Raw genomic sequence first — 5,772 nt, 5'->3', positions numbered from 1 at the left:
TATTGATTGATAGAATAAAATTAAATATCCCCAAAATATCCCCAACTGAGCAAGCCAAAGGCAACAGTGGCAAGGAACCGAAAAAACTCCATCAAGTGACCTAATGGTGTCCTAAAACTCCATCAGGTGACCTAATGGAGAAAAAAAAACCTTGGGAGAACCCAGGCTCAGTCGGGGGCCAGTTCTCCTCCTCATTTATGAACTAGAGGCCGGATTGTAGTTTGAAACTGTGAGATTAACAATATTATATGAATGCCTGGCTGAAAAGATGCGTCTTTAATCTAGTTTTAAACTGGGAGAGCGAGTCCGAGCAACGAACAGTATCAGGAAGGCTATTCCAGAGTTTTGGAGCCAAATGTGAAAATGCTCTCCCTCCTTTGGTGGATCTGGATATCCTAGGTATGACCAAAAGCCTTGAATTTATTGATCTTAAAGAGCGCGATGGATTATAGGGTGATAGAAGATCCGTTAAATAGACTGGAGCTAAGCCGTTTAGGGCTTTATAAGTCAGTAGCAATACCTTATAATTAATACGGAACTTTATAGGTAGCCAATGTAGTGATGATAAAATCGGTGTTATATGATCATATTTTCTTGATCTAGTAAGAACTCTAGCAGCTGCATTTTGGACTAACTGTAGCTTGTTTATTGAGGATGCAGGACAACCGGCTAATAAAGCATTACAGTAATCTAGTCTCGAGGTCATGAATGCATGAACTAACTTTTCTGCATCAGAAACTGATAGCATATTACGTAGCTTAGCAATGTTTCTAAGGTGGAAAAAGGCTGTTTTTGTAACATACAAAATCTGATTTTTAAAAGACAGGTTACAATCGAGTATAACACCCAGGTCTTTTACTGAAGAGGATAAAGTAACAGGACATCCTACGATGTCAAAGTTGTATTGTAAGAGGTTCTGTGGGCAGTTTTTTGAACCGATAAGTATTACCTCTGTCTTGTCTGGATTTAATAAAAGAAAATTACGCGTCATCCAATCTTTTATATCTTGAACACACTCTGTCAATTTGGATAATTTAGCGTTTTTATCCGGCCGTGATGAAATATATATTTGAGTGTCATCAGCATAACAATAGAAACTAATTCCATGTTTCCTCATGTGGCATCATATATATTGAAAATAACAGAGGGCCCAACACAGATCCCTGCGGCACTCCATAGTTTACTGGAATTATGATCGATTTTTCTCCATTTAAATAGACAAAATGGTAACAGTCAGATAAGTATGATCTAAACCAGCTTAATGCTTGTCCTTGAACACCAGAATAATTTTGTAGTCGATCTAAGAGTATTGTATGATCTATAGTATCGAACGCAGCACTTAGATCAAGTAAAACTAGTATTGAGATACAGCCTTGGTCAGAAGCTAAGAGTAAATCATTTGTGATTTTAACGAGCGCAGTTTCAGTGCTATGATGCGGCCTGAATCCTGACTGAAACTTTTCATAAATATCATTTTCTTGCAAGAAAGAGCCCAGTTGAGTGGACAAAACTTTTTCTAGTATTTTAGACATAAAAGGTAGATTTGAAATGGGTCTATAATTTGCTAGATTATTATGATCTAATTGTGGTTTCTTAATGAGAGGTTTTATAACTGCCAGTTTAAATGTTCTTGGAACATGACCTAAAGATAAAGACAAGTTAATAATATTGAGGAGAGGCTCTTCCACTACAGGTAACACTTCCTTCAGTAGTTTAGTTGGTATAGGATCTAATAAACATGTTGTTTTAGATGAAGTGATAAGTTTATTTAACTCTTTTTGTTCTATAGTTGTAAAAAACTGTAATTGTTCTTGCGGGGGGATAATTGAGGCTGAATTATAAGGTGCGATTGAGGATTGAACGTTTACAATTGTGGTTCTGATGTTTTCTATTTTCTCAGTGAAGAAGTTCATGAAATCATTACTACTAAACTGTAATGGGATATTTTGTTCGGGTGACATCTGTTTATTTGTTAGTCTAGCCACGGTGTTGAATAAAAACCTAGGATTGTTTTGGTTGTTTTCTATTAGTTTGCGGAGGTGCTCAGCCCTGGCCGCTTTTAGGGCCTTTTTATAACGTGACATACTGTCTTTCCACGCGATTCTAAAGACCTCTAAATTAGTTTGTTTCCATTTACGCTCTAAATTACGGGTTTCTCTCTTTAGAACATGCGTAGTATTATTGTACCATGGTGCTTTAATTTTCTCTCTGACCTTTTTTAATTTAATGGGTGCAACAACATCCAATGTTCTAGAGAGAATGGTGCTCATAGGGCTAGTTAGTTCTTCTAGTTCATCTGTTTGTTTGGGTTCAGGCAGCAGCTGAGACAGATTAGATAAGCAATTTGAGAAATTATCTATGGTGGATGGAAGGATTGTTCTGCCTGGTCGAAAACGCGGCACAGCATGACATATTACAGCAGTAAGTAATATGCAAGTTACCAAGTAATGGTCAGTGACATCATCACTTTGTGGAACGATATCTATATCGGTTGGATCGGTTCCATATGATATAATTAAATCGAGTGTATGATTAAGACGATGAGTTGGTCCGGTGACGTTTTGTTTGACCCCAAAGGAATTTAATAAATCTATAAACGCAGCCCCTAACGCATCATTTGAATTATCTACGTGTATGTTAAAATCTCCAACAATTAATGCTTTATCTACATTGACCAATAGATCTGAGAGAAAATCTGCAAACTCTTTTAGGAAATCAGCGTAAGGCCCAGGCGGTCTATATACGGTAGCCAAGGCTAGAGATAATATGGATTTTTTTTCTAACATCTAAGAGCGTAACATTTAGTACAAGTATTTCAAACGAAATAAACTTATAACCCGTTTTCTGAGTAACATTGAGAATATCTCTATAGACCGCTGCAACACCGCCGCCACGACCAATCAGACGGGGTTCGTGCTTATAGGAGTATCCAGATGGAGTAGACTCATTTAGACCGAAATAATCATTAGGTTTAAGCCAAGTTTCAGTAAGGCAAAGTACATCGAAGCTATTATCTGTGACTATTTCATTTACAATAACTGCCTTAGGTGTGAGTGATCTAATGTTTAGAAGACCTAGCTTTAGAAATTGTTTTTGATTACTAATAGCAACATTTTATGGTTTAATAACAATTAGATTTTTTCTAGATCCTGCAGTAGATTTATTATTTGATCTCACTAAACGAGGAATAGACACAGTTTCTATGCAATGTTCTACACTATTTATATCAGTTAATTTGGTGCAGCAGAGACTATGATTTGGACTTTTGGTTACTAGTCAAAAGGTATTTAACATTTTGGAGATGTTATCTGACAGAAGATCCGATCCGAAAATGCTTGGGTGTAAGCCATCAGCACGGTAAAGCCTAGGACGCTCCCAAAACAGATTCCAATTATTTACAAAGAGCAGTTTCTGCTCATTGCACCATGATATTAACCATTCATTTAGCGCAAATAATCTACTAAACTTTTCATGACCTAGTCGGTACGTGGTAGGCGGTCCTGACACAATGATCGTTATATCAGGCGATGTGCTGCGTACCGTATCGATCAGATTCCTGAAGTCTTTCTTCAGTACCTCTGTCTGGCGCAGCCTGATGTCGGCCCCTCCCGCGTGCAGGACCACAGTTCCGACGCGCTCGTTCAGAATCTCGGGAACGTGAGCAGCGATTTCAGAAACACGAGCACCAGGAAAGCAGTGACTATGCACCTTACTTTTATTTAACGTAGCGTGTACGTGTCGAACGATGGAATCACCGATGATCACAGCATCGCGTTCTGTTTCGCGAAGAGGGGAGAAGCGGTTTTGTGTGGATATCTCGAAAACCGGGAGGGTCGGAGAGAGTTTTCTTGGTCTAGACCTGACTCGCGTCTTCCGCTGCGGAAATATCCAGGCTTCGTGGTGGCATGTTGGAGCCGGCGTAAACGAGACCATAGCTGATCGCGGCCTCGACGCTCGTGACCGATGCTGAGTAACGCACGGAGTAGACGAGGTCGGAGTCAGCGGGTTAGTAACGCTAATCACTGATTTGTGTGCATTGGCGCGTGATGTTTCAAGAGCCAAACGCCGGTCTATCAGCTCGGCTTTTCTCACTAAAAGGTTGTGGATCTGTTTCTCAACAGCTTCCAGCTTAGACTGTACCGCGTGTAGCTCAAATGTGTCCTCACCTGCACCAAAAGGTAGACTACTTACATCTGATATATTCGCCATTTTAACAGATGGACAGTAAGTTAAGTTAGCAATGACGCTACCAGTGATGCTATCAATATTAATACTAATTTATGGCTTAAGTCTTGGATATAATCCGTCTTTTTAGTGGTACGGGTGTGGAGTAGACGCACGATAGGCGAAAAAAATGTTTGTTTATAAATGAGTGCGGAGAAGACGCATTCAGCCGTGATCCACGGACGTAACCTATAAGAGTATCCAGCGTTGGATCACTAGGCTTGAGACGCGTCTGCTCAACAGTCCGCGTTGTAACTATGAGGTGAGGAAAAATAGAAAATGTTCGTTGTAAGTGAGTTTAAAGAGAAATCAAGAATTATAAATCAATCGATGGAGCTCCAAAGACAACAACGCGTTCAGACGCGACGCATGCGCATTATAATAATCTGGCTTGCATGGAAGGCTGGCATGATGTCTTTTAGCTATGAGCTAGAGTTTGTGTGAAAGCTTATAAAAAAAATATATAATCATAAGCAATCCAACATTCATGTTATTTCACTACACCTTTAAAGGTTTTGAAGCCTTTTGGATATGACCAAGGCGCTATATATAGATAGTTTGTATATCAGTCCGATAGTGATATATATACTGTGTGTGTGTGTGTGTGTGTGTAGTACTCCTGAAAAGAAGTATATAAAGTTATAGAAAGAACAACGCTAATGTGTATTTCCCATGAGTGAAGCACATCACGGGTGCGCCCCCTAACAAAGCGTGAGATGACGTCAGCACGCAGGTAGGCGTACCTTTACGGTGAGTCAGCGAAAGTGGCCCTCCAAAAGCAGAATTGGACACCTCTGTTTTAACAAGAGTCTGGAAGAGAGCCGGCGTGTTGGACTCCAGCTGTCTTTTTCGACGACCATCTCAATAGAAGTGCCAGCATGTCCTGAGGGTGAGACTGTGGCATCAAGAAGGAAAGTCCTTGGTTTAGTGAGTTCCACAAGCTATAGTCTCATGAAACACAGAAATGTAAGGATTCTGCAAGTAATTCTAGTCATTTTGACCATCCACATCCATTCAACCTCTCTCAGAAACTCTGCTCTCTAATGACTGCCAACAAATTCAAACATGCAAAATGATCCATATAAAATATGAATAAAATCTGTGTATAGATTGCACTGACAATGGCTTCAAAAAGGGCACTGATTCATCAGTAGATCAATGTTACACATGGTTATTCATGTCTCAACGGTTTGTAGTGCATCAATAACCTTCTGATGGTGGTGTTGTGAAACAGTCCTGCCAGTTCCTGTCTACTAGAAGTGTCCTCAAATGTCATCTCGTTTGCATCATACACGATATATGTCTAATGTACATATCTTCATATCTAATGTATACAGTGGATAGTTGCTGGACCTCATGCTGTAGTTTATCAGGATTTCTTTTAGAAATAATGTAAAGTAAATAACACATCATCTTTACAATCAGAGATTCAACACTAGATGAGATCAGTGAATCAGACCACAAATTATCATAGTGATTATGAACTTCAAATTAACCTTTCAACATGCATATACAATTCAAATATGGAACAGAAGCTCAAGGACGTCG

This window comes from Abramis brama (genome assembly GCF_963993115.1).
Source record: "Abramis brama genome assembly, chromosome: 8".
Taxonomy (NCBI): domain Eukaryota; kingdom Metazoa; phylum Chordata; class Actinopteri; order Cypriniformes; family Leuciscidae; genus Abramis; species Abramis brama.
This window is presented reverse-complemented; position numbering follows the sequence as displayed.